At 36.4% G+C, this 19,452-nt stretch overlaps 1 protein-coding gene across 7 annotated transcripts in view; it reads right to left on the bottom strand.

Moving 5' to 3' along the window:
• The window catches only part of LOC136853354 (uncharacterized), an 832,536-nt gene that overhangs the window by 812,231 nt on the left and 853 nt on the right, over positions 1-19,452 (bottom strand). The gene's annotated exons all lie outside the window — the stretch shown is intronic.

The raw sequence follows: 19,452 nt of genomic DNA, 5'->3' as shown, positions 1-19,452 counted from the left end.
CAAAGGCCAAGCGCTGGGACCTATGAGGGCATTCAGCGTTGAAAGGGAAATTGAGAATAAAAAGGTTTGAAAGGTGTAACAGGAGGAAAAAGTGTTTAACCAGACCAGAGCTGAAACTCCTAGGGCTCGAAAGCAGACTTATTTTACGTGGCTAAGAAACCAATTGGTTAGGAGAGGGCACAGCTTATTGTCAGATGGCAGAAGTATGAGAAATGTGATCACCAGAAATACAGTTCATTGGCCGGCCGAAGAATCGAATGAAAGGGGATATCGACCCATCCAATGAAGAACTTGTAACAGGAGGAAAACCTCAAAGCAGTTGCACTGTGAAACAATTGTTACGAGAGGGTGGCAAGTCAGATGGCAGAAGTATAAATGTGAACGGAGTTACAGCAAAAGGAATGAAAGGGGGTTTGCAGCTAGGGGCCGAAGGGACGCTGCAAAGAACCTCAAGGAATGCCTTCAGTGCTCTGAACGAGGTGCACTGACAGCACTACCCCCTTACGGAAACGATCGCGGCAGGATCTGGACGAGAACCAGATGACGTCAGAATGATGCTACCGTTAACCACTTGACCGCAAAGAAATACATAAATCTATTTAAATCTGTTTCGACTCAAGCCTGCATATATTCGTCGAATTCCAGTCCATTTACTAGAACATCATCGTGCCATAGTGCTAAAGGGTTTATTGCTTTTTGGTTGAATATATAGTATATATATATATATATATATATATATATATATATATATATATATATATATATATATATATATATATATATATATATATATATATATATATATATATATATATATATATATAAGCGAATCGCACAGGAAAATGACAGGCAGAAGTTCAGTACCAAGTGCTTTCACGTTTATTTACGCATCTTTTTTTTTTTTGTGCCCAGACGATGCGTTAATAAACGTGAAAGCGCTTAGTACTGAACTTCTGCCTGTCATTTCTCTGTGGGATTCGCTTATACACTGAAGTCGCGTGCATCTACTGTGATTTTTACATATATATATATATATATATATATATATATATATATATATATATATATATATATATATATATATATATATATATATATATATATATATATATAATTTTATCACATCACTGTGATTTATATACAAGCATTAACCTACAAATGTCGTTTAATATCCAATTCGCGCTGCCTCAGAAATAATATATGTACATATATGTAACCCAAAGAAGAATTATAGTTGATATCCGAATGGGCAACGGCGTCAATGAACGTCGTGAGTTCTCGTGTTCGGCAGTTCGAGTCCGTGAGGCGAACAACTTCTTATAATCTATAATTTACCTTCGGTATACATAATTCATATTCATTTCCGAGGTAGAGCGAATTGGATATTAAACGACATTTGTAGCTTAATGCTTCGTGGATTCTGTCTTCATATATACATACATATGTATACACATGTATATGTGTATATAAATATATACATACATATATATATATATATATATATATATATATATATATATATATACTGTATATACAATCTACTAGCCACTTTACATCCTTCTCGTGGTCAGGTGGTTAACGTTACCCTCATTCCGATGTATCGTGTTAGAATCCCGCCACGGACGTCACAATTTATGCATTTGATTCTTCGTTTACAGATCTTAGGCTCTGTGGTGACAAGCGTATCCAAAAATGTGAAGAAATCGAGAAGTTAAGATGTCATTATTGTTATTACATATACATATATATATATATATATATATATATATATATATATATATATATATATATATATATATATATATATATATATATATATATATATATATATATATATATATAATATATATATATATATATATATATATATATATATATATATATATATATATATATATATATATATAATATATATATAAGTGTTATATCAAATACTTATATATCATATATCTATACGGATATATTTCAAACTCCACATCAGACGGAGCTAAAATAAAACAAAAATAAACCTTTCGACATTGAAAAAAAATGCTTACATCTCTTAGCAGAATTAACCACCAAAGCGACGCAGTTTCCTGAAGGCCAGATTCAAGCAGTTTTACACCAAATGAATTATGCTATTTTCTGATGTCATAACTGTCATCTGACGCAAACCGTAAATATAGTAATGACAAAGGTATTCTATTATGATTCGTAGATCACAAAAAATGACTAACAACTATTTTTTCTTCAGGTTTTTTTTTTCTTTTTAATAAGTGAGATCTCTTCTTTCTGTATTTCCTTTCACCTTCTCTTACTTCCTAATGAACACCTTAATATTCTTTGGAAACTTGAATTTCAAATCAATGGTCCCTGTGGGCTTGTTCCTTATCCATAAGGTTTGTCTTCTGAAAAATAATAATAATAATAATAATAATAATAATAATAATAATAATAATAATAATAATAATAATAATAATAATAAAACGGAAAATTCCATCTACAGAGAAGTAAACTAATGCCTAAAATGAAATGATGAAAACAACATTGACACGTTGTTACTATCACTACAGTACTACTACAGTTATCAATACTAACATCACATTATTAGCATAATACCGTATATCAGTCAAAACCAATACGCTCACAATACCAAAAAGTAATGTTAAAAAAAAACATTCATATTAGTCTTGGCCCCTGTAGTAGTATATAACCAGTGCACCCCAAGTGACGTAATGTAGGCATTATGATTAAAGGGGATTTGCAGCGTCCCTTCGGCCCCTAGCTGCACCCACTTTTTAGCCTTTGACTTTACCTACGTTCCCGCTTCCCTTCTTCAAGCTAGCTGTCTTCTCTAACTACTACTACTTCTTAGCGCCACTTTTTTTGGGGATTTTCTCAAGCTCCACCGTCAGAGCCTTGTACTTCACCTTAATTATCTGGATCTCATATCTTTCAGTCCTTCCACTCCAACTCCCTCTTTTCACTGTCGTAAGTGCTGAATGGCCGAAAGGTGCCCAAGTTCTTGGCTTGATAGCTTAAATTTCACGAAATCAAATCAGACCCAGTCGGGTCCTGAGACCCGGCGAGGAATCAAAACAAAACGTTGTCCTCGGTTAGAAAATAGGACTTAGCTTCGGTCCTCTGTGGTATTCTGAGAATAGTTTTCCAAGGTGCTGTTCATGCTAAACAAATCACATCCGAGAGAGAGAGAGAGAGAGAGAGAGAGAGAGAGAGAGAGGATGGCTCTTAAAGGAGATCACATTCCGTTCTTAATTTTAGTTTCGAGATGAACTTACGACGACGAACTTAGTATCTTCCCTGGTCCCTCTGCGCCCTTGTTGCCACCACCCTCACCAGGCAACTGACTAGCAGGTGCAAAGTCCACTGCTAAGGTCAACAGAAACTATTTCTTTTTTAATTGGTCATATATATATTTATATTATATATATAATTATATATAGTATTTTTACACATGTATTTACATGTATATGTATATATGTATATATTTTTATTATATAATTATATATAGCATATATATACATGTATATTTACATATATATATATATATATATATATATATATATATATATATATATATATATATATATATATATATATATATATATATAAATATATACACATATATATATATATATATATATAAATATTATATACACACACATCAACATGAATATATTTCTCCCAACAAGGAACCTTTTCCCAACAAGGAAAAGAAAAAAAAAAAAGCACAAAACAGCCGCTGTCAAATTCATGCTGTACCCTTCCCTGCCAAACATTATGTGCTTCTTACATCTACACAGGAGAGTCAGGTCAGTCAAGTGGCATTCACAGCTACTACGATGGCAATAGTTGGGAAGTGGCGATGGTCTGGAGTGCTTGTATGTACCTCAAGACAGAGAAACGCATTGTGAATTATTATTGACCCTTGAATAGGAGATGCAGTTGAAATGTAGATAGAATACAATATAGAATTTAGGCCAAAGGCCAATCACTGGTAACTCTGAGGTCATTCAGTGCTGAAAGGGAAATAGCCAGTAATAAGGTCTGAAAAGGTGTAACAGGTGGAAAAACATCAAAGATGCACGATGAATCAATCGTTAGAGAGAGTGAAGAGTCGGAAGAAAGAGAATATGAATGGAGGTACAGCAAATGGAATGAAAGAGGTTGCAGCTAAGGGCCGAAGGGACGCTGCAAAGACCCTTAAGTAATCCCTACAGTGCCCCACGCGAGGTGCACTGACGGCGCTACCACCCCAAGGGAGTTAATTTAATGTAGATGAACCTTGTCTAAAAAGCCTAATGGCTACCACTCATTTCACTTCTCTGGGTTGCAGGAGAAGAAAATAATAGAATCTCACAACTCCATGTGATTGAAAGTCACCAAATGTCAGGGTGCATTGGTTGTGCAGCCCAATACCCAATACTTGGCCTATATTGGGAAAATCCACAGGAAAAAAAAGTTGTAAACATGGTACATGTTTGCAGTTTCCTCTGAATGGAATTACTCATAATATACACCAGTTAATATCTACACATTCGAGTGTAAGTTATATATATATTATATATATATATATATATGTATATATATACGTATATATATGTATATGTATATATATATATTTACATATGAATATGTACATAACATACATATAAGAACAAAATATGAACCAGGATTTCAACCAAGCGGGTCTAAATGCAACAGTGACTCAAGAGTAGACTAATTTTTCTGCAGATTATTCAGTAATATATAGGTTATTCTGCAGTCTTCTCCACCTTCGGCAATTAGATAGCTACTGTTTTATATATATATATATATATATATATATATATATATATATATATATATATATATATATATAAATATTACATGTTTACAAATATAAATATTATACTGTTTATTTATATAAATTATATGTATATATATATATATATATTATATTCTGTATATATATACATATACATACATGTATACATACATACATACATACATACATACATACATACATACATATATATATGTATATATATAAGACCAATAGTTATCTAATTGCTGAAGCTTAAGTAAACTGCAGAATAACCTACATCACTGAATAATCTGCAGAAAAAGTAGTGTCCGAGTGAATCACTTCTGACTTTAAATATAAGACCATTGAGACGGTTAAGGAAGGTAAGAAGTTCGCTTTTTAACACTGCGCGGTCGAAAGCCCAATTCACATTTATGCAAACGAGCGTAAACTTTTGGTAAACCTATCATCTGTTGTAGGAAGAGTGCTATTACCAGAAATGGAACTTTCCTGTGCAAAGATCTTATCCTTTGCTCAAATGACGTGGGATGAATGTCAGTGGCTACCACAGCACTGTTTTATTGTGCCTCCTTTTAAGGAAAACGTAATAATCATAACGGCATTCGAATTACAATCACAGTTACTCAATCACTACGGATACCAAAAATCAATTAGTGTACTACACCAAGATTAACCGAGTTACACTTATACTCGAAAACGCTTCAAAGCTTCTTTCGCAAACGGCAGGGAGTTTTCATTTTCTTTAAAGGCCCTTCGGTGACAACAGCGATAAACAAGCGGTAACATTCACAGATCCAAATCTAGTCCATCGTTCAACAGAAAAGAGTACAACCCCGTTCGCTGGTTTGCAAGTACTACCTCAGCTGATAGAGAGAGAAATCGTGCCAAAGACCTCGGTGGCGGTAATAATAATAATAATAATAATAATAATAATAATAATAATAATAATAATAATAATAATAATAACGACCGGTTCCTTATTTTATAAGCAACTTCGCTTGTTTTATCTTTTTGTATTTTTACTTGATTAGTGTTTTTACATCACCACCCCCCAAGATTGGAATTTTATTTTTAAATAATGTACCCATGCATAACTGTGGATTAGTTTCTCCAATATAATAATAATAATAATAATAATAATAATAATAATAATAATAAGAAGAAGAAGAAGAAGAAGAAGAAGAAGAAGAAGAAGAAGAAGAAGAAGAAGAAGAAGAAGACAGCTGTGAATTAGGAACATTTTCGATTATTTCTAAACTTGTTCAAAATAAAATTTACACAAACCAGCACTGAAAAAATGACGTGACGAACATACACCCATCGCATCTCTCTCTCTCTCTCTCTCTCTCTCTCTCTCTCTCTCTCTCTCTCTCTCTCTCTCTCCAGCGGAATATACTCCCCCAGAGGCTGACTGCCACACAGAGGTATTCGTAATTTTCTCAAACATGGCTCCTTCCCGCCATTACCATCTACCAACAGTAAACAGTCATAAACAAGTTGAGCACAACGCCAGTACAGAAATGCTATATTGGATGCGGCTATTTGGCCAATTGCAATCCGGGAGAGAGAGAGAGAGAGAGAGAGAGAGAGAGAGAGAGAGAGAGAGAGAGAGAGAGAGAGAGAGGGGGGGAGCATTAGCCGAGAACTTCGTAGAACGTGAGCGCAATGATGTAGCTGACACGAGAGAGAGAGAGAGAGAGAGAGAGAGAGAGAGAGAGAGAGAGAGAGAGAGAGAGAGAGAGAGGCAGGCAGATGTTACATGCTAGAACACTGTATAATGGACATAACGAAAGGCATATTTGCAACTCTACACACTATAATGGAACGCTGCCAAAGGTTGCTGGAATATTCTTGCAACGACGACGATTGCAACTGGGCGTTTTGTGACAACGGGACATCAATTGCAATGGCTGGACGATGACGCTGTTTTTTTTTTTTTTAATGCTTAAAATATCGAGGCCGGCGAGACAGCACAAAGCCTGCAGATACACTGTGTCTGAGTGTGTGCGTGTGTTTGTGTGTGTGGAAAAAATAAATACACGCACACACAAACACACACATATAATATATATATATATATGTATATAATATATATATATATATATATATATATATATATATATATACATAATATATATGTATATACTGGAATTTTTAGTACATCAATTTTTGAGACATTTCTTCATTCACAAACATTAAGCTATAAATCTCATTTAGTATCCAATTTGCTCTACCTCGGAAATAATACCGTAGGGGAATTATTACTAATAAGTATGGAGCGAATTGATATTAGATATATAGGCTATATATATATATATATATATATATATATATATATATACTGTATATATATATATACTATATATATATATATATTGTGTGTATATATATATATATATATATATATATATATATATATATATATATATATATATATATATATATATATATATATACATACATACAGTATATGTAGGCAAGTTGAAATTCAAATCGAAGAAAAGAACTTCGTTTACCTTAATTTGTTTGAAAGTATGAAAGGACTGATCGGCCTGGTTGATTCTCGAAACGCATAAGAGTTAGAGCCAGTCTCTTAAAATCGTACATATAAACATCGGATAGCCTAATGTTTGAGACACACCGACAAACCGACTATGAGACGTGATAAATTTCTAGTGCGCTGCTGTCTCCCCAACCCTCCCGATCCCCTACCTACCCCGCCCCCTCAACCGGGCCGGACAATAAGGTTTGCAAGAGGATGGATGTCTCCCCTACCTTTCCGTTCCCCTACCTGCCTCCCCCACCCAGGGCGGACAAACCGGTTTGCAGGGGGTGGGTGGCTGTGCCATGTCTCCCCTACTGTCACCCGGAGGAAGACAAACAAGATCCACTCGGATTTTAGTATTACAGACAGGAGACAGGTGAGGGGAACAGCGAACAGTAATCTAACCATTCTGTTTAATCTAAAAAATAATAAAAAATCAAAGCTTTATACATAAGTCAAAATACCAAATATCACAAACAGGTTGTATACAAGTCAACGACTTGTTGGTAATCATAACCAATGCTTCATACGACTGTCAATCATTTGCCAAAGATTCGTCCTCCATTAACGGTCATGGACTTGTTTTCAATCACTTTGTGATATGTATGCCACTTGTTGCCGACGTATATTAAGGCATGTTTGATCATTTTTCACAAGTTGTATTTCAGCAGAGATCTTTCACGTTCACAATTCATCCCTGATCCCCAGATTTGCTGGACAGCAGAAGCACCAATATGCAATAAATGTGCCTCGCTGTCCAACTTCTCAGTTCCAGAGGTCCTTTATTCCTCACACCGCTGGACTCTGGAACAGCCTCGCAGCGGATGTCGTGCACCTGGAACTTCAGAAGTTCAAGCGAAGGTGCAATGCATCCCTACTCTAATACAATTCTCGTGTTTTAATCATTTACTTGCAATTATATTTATCTTATTTATTTGCTTATTTAATAATTAATCTGTTTTTCTAATAACTGGTCTCGTTCTGTATTTTCCTTTACCCTCTGCTGCTTCTTTCGAATGAATAAGGTTCACCTTCCGAATAATAATAATAATAATAATAATAATAATAATAATAATAATAATAATAATAATAATAATGTTTCACTGTGGTATGGACGCACCCTAGGCACAACTATGCTTAAGTACACGTAATTACCAACAGCAGACCTCTCTCTCTCCCGAGGTGGGTGTACGTTCGTGGAGAAATGTTAATGATTGAAAAAACGCCGAAAATTCGGACAAAAGATTGGGAAAAAAAATATATATGTATATATATATATATATCATGATGGATGGAACAGAAATTAGGGTGAGGAATAACATTCCAGGAAACGAATGGCACTACAACAGTGGAAAAAGATAAAAAAAGATACTCCGGAAAAGCTAAAAATCCCATAAATCTATAATACTACCTCTCCACGCAATCCAGCTGAGTCATGGATGCTCCCGCCGTGTACTGGCGTGATTTCGGGACCACGAAAAGGAATGTAGTGGGGCAACGGAGAAGGGGAATAGAGGAGAGGGGGAAATGGAAAGACAGGAAATGTGAGAGACGTGACACGGGCTCCTTCCTGCAGACAGAAAATTAAAATACGAAGCATAAACAGACTTGCAGAAATTTCTTTTGCCAAGGAGTTGATTTGATCTGATTTACGAAGATTTGGCTGAAGAGCCGAGCACTGGGATACTCTCAGTACTTAATTGAGATAAGGAAAAGGGGGAGTTAGAGTGGCTGAACAGCAAGAGGGGAAAAAAGGAAGCGAAAATGAAGGTTAAATAAAAGGCTAAAAAGTGGGTGCAGCTAGGGGCAGAAGAGACGCTGCAAACAACCTTCAGTGATGCCTACAGAACACCATGTGAGGTATGCAGACAGTGATAACCCAACCAACCCGCTACCTAACAACCCCTCCCCGGCGAAGCCAAAGAGTTGATAAATGACCGTTTCCTAACCACCTGAGCATCAGGGCTCTGTACCGCTTCCCAAATGACCACAGAAAGGAGTGGCCTAAACATACTCGTATCATCACTTGATCTGCAGCAGGTGTGAGTAAATATCTATAGCTGCGTTACACGAATACCCGCGCCTGCATTCTGAAAATTTCATAGAAACGTGGTTTTGACATTAACAACAGAGCTTAATCGATGATTCCAGGTGGTCATACGCTCTGCGGTTCTCCAAACTACAATTATCTAGAATTCGGTTTTAAATACCTACGTGAAGAAACATCACTCAATAATCAACGCAAGAGAAATTTAGACTTCCACATTCTCTGAGAGTTATATGGAATGGAATGGGACATAGAATTTAGGCCAAAGGCCAAGCACTGGGACCTGTGAGGTCATTCAGCGCTGAAAAGGAAATTAAGTGTAGAAAGGTTTGAAAGGTGTAACAGGAGGAAAATCTCGCAACTGCACTGTGAAACAATTGTTAGGAGAGGGTGGATAGCAAGATGGAAGAGAGAGAATATGAATGGAGGTGCAGTAAAAGAAATGAAAGGGGTTGCAGCTAGGGACCGAAGGGACACTGCAAAGAACTTTAAGTAACACCTACAGTGCACCGCGTGAGATGCACTGACGGCGATAACCCCGCCCCCCACCCCCACCCCCCCAAAAGGAGCTAAGAGTTATGGCATTGTGGATTTGACAATTAACAGGGAGTAAGCTGTATAAAATTCAGAATTTCTCTGCATACTGTCTATATGACGAGTGAGCCTGTGGGCCTCACAGGGCGCCTTTGGCGGATTGGGTCATTAGACCTAAAAGAACTGTGAAATGTGAACACTGCAGATAAAAGACAGCATTAAAAGCACGTCGCCAAGATGGCCGCTATGTTTAACCAAATAATAATAATAACAATAATAATAATTTAAAAAATACTCATTGTAGAATGAGTCTTGAAAAGGAGAAACAAATCCAGTCATGTATAGGTACAAATATATTTGAAAATGAATCTCTACAGAGAGAGCTTTCGGGAATCTGTTCGATTCCCCTTTCCTTGAAATTGAAAAAGGGAATCGAAATTAATCAAAGCGTCAACATCAACATTTCCACAACCGAAAGTAACATAAACACACAATCGGAAAAAGACTGAAGTTTAAAATCAACAAAAGCAGTTTCATCAAACCATTCTCTGCTTACAGTACAAAAAACAACAACTTGATGTAAGCCTCCCACGACCATGATAATCACTGTGGGAACAGCATAATTTCGCATGAATATGATTCCCAAAAATACTGTGCGGCGGTTCAAATGGAATACAGAATTTAGGCCCAAGGTCGAGCGCTGGGACCTATGAATCATTCAGCGCCGAAACGGAAATTGACAGTAAAAGGTTGACAGGTGTAACAGGAGGAAAACCTCTCAGCTGCACTATGAAACGTTCGTCAGGAGAGGGTTGAGGAAAGTAAGATGGAAGAAAGAGAATATGAATGGAAGTACAGTAAAAGGAATGAAAGGGGTTGCAGCTAGGGACCGAAGAGACGCTGCAAAGAACCTTAAGTAATGCCTACAGTACACCGCATGAGGTGCACCGATGGCACTATCCCCCTACGGAGAAGATTCAAATGACTAATGTGATTTTTATGAAATTTGGTTTTTCAAGCCAAACACTGGGCCATTTTTGGCCATTCTTAAATCAGTGGAGAGGGAGTTGGAGTGGTTGGACAGCAAGATGAAGAGACCCAGAGAAAAATTATGAATGGGATAGATTATAAAAGTTAGGCCAAAAGGCCAAACGGTGGGACCTATGAGGTCATTCAGCGTTGAAACGGAAATTGACAATATGAAAGGTTTGAAAGGTGTAGCAGGAAGAAAGCCTCGCAGTTGCACTAAGAAACAGTTGTTAGGAGAGGGTGAAAAGTAAGAGGGAAGAAAGAGAATATGTGCGGAGGTACAGTAAAATGAACGAAAGGGGGTGCAGCTAGGGGCCGAAGGGAAACTGCAAAGAACCTCAAGTAATGCCAACAGTGCACCGCATGAGGTGCGCTGATGGCCCTACCCCCCCCCTATGGGACTTCTCTCTGTACTCCTCCTTTTCGAAATATGGGCAATCTACTCAACAGAATACTTCTGGGCAAGTATAATAATAATAATAATAATAATAATAACACATCACATACAGCGACTTCCAGACTTACAGAGGGGACGCAAGAAGTACGACAGGAGTAAATTAGTGTAGTGAGAGAAAAAAAAAAGGGAGCAATGGAATAGCAAGCGACTCTACTGAGTAAAGAAGCCTTTGATGGCGGAATGAGCAGCAGAATCCCTAAAACAAGCGACTGCCAACTCTAATCATTCAAAGCAACAACCTTCCCATTATCGTTGCTTGCATTCGGGTGGAGCCCTTGTATAATAAAAGACTGCGAATGCGCGCGCGCAAAAAATGGGTAACGTTGTACATACAAATCTGCATGTATACACACAAACATACAAATGAACACACACACACTTGCATACATACATATATATATATATATATATATATATATATATATATATATATATATATATATATATATATATATATATATATATATATATATATATGTATTATATGTATATGTATATATATATATATATTATATATGTGTGTGTACAAGCAATGATCCAGTTATTAAGTTTTATGGCAAGGGGATCCATGCGTGATCTAGCGTCTACAAGATGATCCATCCCTATTAAAGGAAACGATCACACACACACACACACATATATATATATATATACACACACACATATATATATATATATATATATATATATATATATATATATACTGTATATATATATATGTATATATATATACTGTATATATATATATTTATTTGGTTTTATGAAATTTAGGTTGTTAAGCTGGTTGGACAGCAAAGATGAAGAGATTCAGAGAATGAAGGAGATGAATGGAATATATTATAAAATCTATTATAAAATGCATATATATATATATATATATATATATATATATATATATATATATATATATATATATATATATATATGAATATAAGAAGGCCCATACAACACTAAACTGTCGATTTCATCCTTTTACCAGTGAACAGGGGCACAGAAGGAAGTGCTCGAAATATATGGTTGCAACGTTCAAATAGTGTTTTATGGGCCTTCTTATATTCATATTACACTGTGGTATTACAGTAAAAGACATTCATATATATATATATATATATATATATATATATATATATATATATATATATATATATATATATATATATATATATATATGTATATAAATATATATATATATATATATATATATATATATAGCCTATTGCTTGTATGTAAATGTATAGGCTATTTACATTTATATAGATATATATATATATAAAAAATTATGTAAAGCATATATATATATATATATATATATATATATATATATATATATATATATATATATATATGTATGTATAGGCTATATTCAGGTATATGCGTATACGTATTTAAAATGTGTGAAAAGAACCAAAAACAAAACTGAAAACTGGAAGACCACAAAAAGAATAATAATAATAAAACGCGGGGCTGAGAGAGAGAGAGAGAGAGAGAGAGAGAGAGAGAGAGAGAGAGAGAGAGAGAGAGAGAGAGAGAGAGAGGTTATTGAAATTTGCATAGCTTTCAGGAAACGCCGGATAAAGAAAACACTTCTGTATGATCATAGAACCAATTACCCATTACCAAGTGATGATGAGGCGGACAAGAGAAAAATCCTGTACTTTATTTGTTTTAACGGCGTTCAAAGCATTTTAGTTTTCTGTAAAAGAAAACTATTGTGCCGCTTTGTCTGTCCGTCCGCGCTTTTCTGTCTAAAAAAAATGATGCAGCTGGGGACCGAAAGGACGCTGCAAACACCATTTAACAATGCCTACAGTGCACCACGTGAGGCACAATGACGGCACTACTCGCCCACGGGCAGTATAAACAAGAAATTTCCACAGAAATTTTTCTTGAATACTAATCAGCCATATTATATCACCGTATTTATGAACCTCTTCGTACGCGTAGGAAACAAGATTGCCCCTGTCCGCAATACGCACCTCACAGCGCTTGCGTCACGTATCCGCAAACACAGCGCAGACGCGCAAGAACGTCGAACGGCTGCGAATGCTTTCACAACGAGCGTTCGGACACCCAAGACCGCAATACACACAATAATTGGGGACACTAAAAGATGATTCATAATAGCAGCTGTCATCAAGGGTTCCCGACTAAGACTATAAATGGCGAAGGAACAGCAATCGGGGGACTCAGTGTAAAGCAAACGGTATCACTCTTTTAGCTTCGAACATTTTTTCTCTTTTTATGTTAATTTGGAGCACGCACAACCGGGGAGACTTAGCGGAAACTCAAAAAGTTTCAGCAGACTGGAAGTTATAATGATACAAGGGTACCAATACAACAGCGAATTATTCTCAGTACACGTTTGTGTGCGTGTGTATGTGTGTGTATACATATACTGTACATACATACATACATATATATATATATATATATATATATATATATATATATATATATATATATATATATATATATATATATATACACACACAATCTTGTACTGAGAATAATTCCTTTGTTGTATTGAAAAGTTCAGAGGGCATATATATATGTATATATATATATATATATATATATATATATATATATATATATATATATATATATATAGAATATACATACATATATAGAATCTACTGGTAACTTTTCACCGGATTCGTATTTAATTGTAACAGCCACAGTGACCTATGAACTTTTTGAATTCTTGACACTTTTTGGAAACGCTTGTCATTAAAAAGCCTTAGATCAAATTGCAAGAAATATGAAGTAAAGCTATCGGTCATCAGAACTACTTCATATTTCTTGCAACTGGACCTAAGGCTTTGTAGTAACAGCGTATCCAAAAGGTGTGAAGAATGCCGGAAGTTAAGAGGGCATTGTGGGTATTAATAAATAAACATATATATATATATATATATATATATATATATATATATATATGTATGTATGTATGTATGTATGTATGTATATGCGCGTATGTGTGTACATACATACATATCTACATACAGGTAACAAAATACCCTAAGAACAACTCGACGGCACATCTTCAGTGCCAAACTAAAGTGTACCAACGGTAATGACTTTGCTATGCTGCCGCCTCCCCCACCCCCTCGCCCCACCTCAACCCCAACAAACATTCGAGAACTTCTTCATTCTTTCCAAAGCCTCTATCCATAGATACTTGTCAGCCAGAAAGTTGTGGCACCTCACAGCACTTTTACAGTAAGCGTCATCGTGTGCAACCGAATCCACAACCACACACGTCGACCACTACGTCCGCCCGGAGGTCTAGTAGCCGTGTGCCTGGATCTACCAAGGAGGAGGAGGGGGAGGAGGAGGAGGAGGGGGTGGTCAACGGTAGGTCCTGGGGTGTGTGTACCAAGGGAGAACGAATCATCGTCCGCGGCACATGTTCGCGGAACGAGCAGAAATAACGGTAAGGATCGAGCACGGCGGAAGTTTGAAAGTCACTCTTCACGCACGCAGATCACCCTGGCTGCGTCGTTCATTGGGGGATTCTCACTTGACTCTATTTGCCTAAGTCCTATAAGCTTTGTTGTTTGAATCCTGAAACATTCGATTACCAAAACAATAACATTTCTTCACGTAATGACTCAGTAAAGACAAAATGCAATTAAAATATTTCACTCAGAAAAGGCTTCGTTAATTAAATCAGGAAAAATTCGATTGTCAAAATAATAACATTTCTTCACGTACTGACTTACTAAAGACAAAACGCAATCAAAATATTTCCCCTCAAAAAAGGTATATTATTCACGAGACGGAATCGAGTGCATTCAAATAGGGGGAAAACATAAGATACATACATAATGAGAGGTTTCACTTCATACCGGCACTCCAGCAACATTCCTTACTCTAGGAATTTCTTATTAGTTCTCATCCCAGCAATAAAATGTAAACACAAATCAAGTCAAATGTCATTCCGAGGGTACTAAAATATCAATCGCTCAAATGTTCGAGAGAAATAACTATTAAGCCCAAGCCTAAAGGAGGGTTGCAGGAAAGTCAAGTTGATGCGAAATAGGCCTATTTCCAACGACAATTTCTTATATATATAAATATATATACAGTATATATATATATATATATATAGAGAGAGAGAGAGAGAGAGAGAGAGAGAGAGAGAGAGAGAGGAGAGAGAGAGAGAGAGAGAGTATATGAAAAAATACTGAAATTTTCGGAGGTGCTGCTGAATTATAGACCCACACTATGTTTTAAAACTTGATGAAAATAAAAAAAAAAGTGTCAAAAAGCATAATTATAAAGTGGAAAATGCATATACATCCTTATAGCAACAGTCACCCTGAGAGGACCAAGGAAGCCGTCGGATCGGTGTAGTTTGCTTCTCCATATGAATTACGTTGAACACACATATACACCGTAGCTAATGCACACTTGGGACCTATGACTGGTAAAACTGCTAATATTTCCAATTTTACAACCAGTATCTGAGTTCTTAAAAATAAGTAAGTGGCTCTTTTGAGTGATTCTCCGTAACTCTTTAATGCAATCCTGGAAGAGATCATTAAAAAAAACGCAGCCCAAGAAACAACACCCTCCCGAAAAAAGGCAGTTCGATCTGTAGATTCTTTTCAGGACTTGCATAAATGGCCTGATGTTTAGGCTACCTTGGTCTAGACTATGCAGAGGTTTTTCGGCTTAATGTGTTTACGTTATGTTTTTGTGTAAGACTAGTCTTCACTCAGCAAAAGATGTATGCTTCCTGTCTTAGCCTCTGAACCTAACAAAAGTATGTTCTTCGTTAAGTCTACGTTTGCAAAGGTAATAGGCCTATATAAAAAAACACGTCCGCAAAGGTCTATATAGTTCTATCAGCCTAAGGTACACAGTTTGCAAGGTCTATATACTTTTAGGTGCGTCAAGCAATCACAAGACGCTGAAACCTCGCGAAAAAAAAAGGAGGAGGAGGAGGAGGAGGAGGTAGTTAAATAATATACGGCAGATTCAATCATGCCCTAGAACTGTGAAGTACGGGAAAGGGTACCACACTGTACCACTGAAGCGTGATGCACTGAGTACACTAAGAAGCCTATTATTTGTGATGGAAGAGGGGATTATAATTTGATGGCAGCATCACGAGCAGTTATATATAACCTGTCTAATATCGTGGCAGCTTTTTGATCGTCCGAGAAGTAAGTGCGTAAAGAATTTTAAAAGTTTAAAGGGAATTATTATAAAAGTAGGACTATTGTTTGAGCAATGAAACTGTGGAAAGTGGAAACGGCTTTTAAACAATGTGCCTTTTAATGATTAACCTCTAAATACATCCACCATTTTTTTTTACATATTAGTTCACGTTACGAACAATAACAGGTAGACAACCTTTCTTTGAAGCCATCATCTGAAGCCAAGTTTTTATGAACCAGACAATATAACAGTAATAAAAGTGGTGTTTTATATGTTTAAAGTAATATTAAATAAATACACCTACAAGGAGAATATAAGCATTATAATGCACTTTGTGCTGTTAGTTATAACTTCTACAGTAGCCTAGGCCTATATAATACCTGGTCTATATAAGTGATGCCCCGTTTATCTGAACAGCGGTACTGACTAGCAACGTTACTGGATTGTTCTGAACAAGGTTCATGTAAACCCAACTTCCAAATGGCCCGTAGGCCGTAGCAGGGCAATGCCGTCAGTGCACCGGTGCACTGTAGGCATTACTTAAGGTTCTTTACAACATCCCTTCGGCCCCTAGCTGCAACCCCTTTCGTTCCTTTTACTGTACCTCCTTTCATATTCTCTTTCTTCCATCTTACTTTCCTCAGCCCTCTCCTACCAATTCATTCATAGTGCAACTGCGAGGTTTTCCTCCAATTACACCTTTCAGACCTTTTACTGTCAATTTCCGTTTCACCGTTGAATGACCTCAAAGGTCCCAGTACTTGGACTTCGGCCAAAATTCTATCTTCAATTCAATTCAGCTCCCAAAAGTATATTACACGCAAACTGACATCAAAGCGTACCGGATGTTTAGTGTTTTATGAATGTTTTGATCATGCTGACTAACTGAAGATCGTCTTTTCAACTATCCGGGAAAATCAAGTCTCTTAAAAGATCCGAAAAGGGATATATGTAATCAAACCACGACCTACAAAAACGAAATAAAGCGTGATGGTTTACGAATATGAGAATGGAATGAGCGCATACCTTGTTGATTGGGTGGCTGAATATAGAATTCTGGCCGAAGGCCAAGCACTGAGACCAATGAGGTCATTCAGCACTGAAACAGAAATTGACAGTAAAGGGTTTGAAAGATGTAACAGGCGGAAAACCTTGCAGTTGCACTGTGGATCAACTGTTAGGAGAGGGTGGAAAGTAAGATGGAAGAAAGAGAATTATGAGCGGAGGAACAGTGAAAGAAACGAAAGGGGTTGCAGCTAGGGACCGAAGGCACGCTGCAAAGAACCTTATGCAATAACTACAGTGTACCGCATGAGGTGCTATGACGGCGCTACCCCCCTACGGAGCGTAAAGCTTGTTAATTTGGCAGAAATACTTATTTCGTTCAGTTATCTTGATATTTCAACACAATTTCTGCCATTCCTGTAACGAAACCTACTTTCATTATCTGCAGAGTCTTAACACTCCTTAATGGTTCACGATATTTTGACCGGCCAAGCCTTTGAAAAAATCACTGCTTCCGGACAATTGGAGCACGCATGCCCACTCCTTTCAATTACCTATTCGTTGCATACACTGCACAATTTCTGATCTTATACTCTCTCAACATTATCAACACATTTATAAAAATAAATGCTTAGTGCGCTGGTATCTTTCAAATCTCATAGTCTTCAAGTCTGCCTGGATGAAACAGCCCTAACCTTGACCTAAACAAGAAATTATCGGTTTTATTTTACTTTCATGCCACAATGGGAGTTTTTGGAGTGTGCATTGGAGTGTTTCTGATATTAAATTAATAATTTACCGATTGTCTAATAAAAGGATGAAACACGGCTAAGTTGAACCAACCCTCCCCCCAAAAGAGCTTCCGGGTTCTAATACAGGCCTACAAGTTTCTTGTTTCATTTTAAACGACTGTTGAAAAAAAGAAGGGCAGCCGGCCTGTTCCTAGAAAAGAAATGCAAAACATAATACGGGCATAATCATGGATAAAATATACCACATTCCGTATTCGTGCGGAGTTTCAAATAAACAACAGCCCTAGACTTTCGAGGGCCTGAGGGTAGGCCTAGGCCTAGTGGGCGGGTAGGAGGAGGGTGGAAAGTCATCGGACGCATCCACTGCCATCTAAATGTCTACTTACGGAATAGCATTTTTTAATGAATGGCATTACTTACATTGTATTGTCATAAAGCTTTTGTTGCGTAGGCTACACAGTTTGGAGCAAGATTATGTCGTTACCAGCCTAAATCCTCTCTCTCTCTCTCTCTATATATATATATATATATATATATATATATATATATATAGAGATATAGAGAGAGAGAGAGAGAGAGAGAGAGAGAGAGAGAAGAGAAGGGGGGGGGGATTTAGGCTGGGTAACGACATGATCTTGCTCTAAACTGCGTACACTTCAAAAGCTTTACGTTAATATAATGTAAGTAATGTTAGCCATTAAAAAATACTAATCAGTAAGTGTACACACACACACACACACACACACACACATATATATATATATATATATATATATATATATATATATATATGTATATTAGTTTTCTCACACACGCACACGTAAGCCACTAACTACAGTAGGCCTATTCCAGTTCCGCCCAAGCTCAATAAATTTTACAAGGCCCACACCGCATACAAAATCAAAGTAAACAAATCTTTAAAAAATTATGACGCATGGAATATAACTGATATATGCTCAAAAAATATATATATATACATAGGCCTATCCCTACGAGTACTTAATTCTTAATAAAAATCATTAGCCTATTCTGTAATGATTGATCGAAATTGAACAAATCGGCATCATGTCAAAAATAATAATAATAATAATAATAATAATAATAATA

Source organism: Macrobrachium rosenbergii, chromosome 27, assembly GCF_040412425.1.
Source record: "Macrobrachium rosenbergii isolate ZJJX-2024 chromosome 27, ASM4041242v1, whole genome shotgun sequence".
NCBI lineage: Eukaryota > Metazoa > Arthropoda > Malacostraca > Decapoda > Palaemonidae > Macrobrachium > Macrobrachium rosenbergii.
This window is presented reverse-complemented; position numbering and strand designations above follow the sequence as displayed.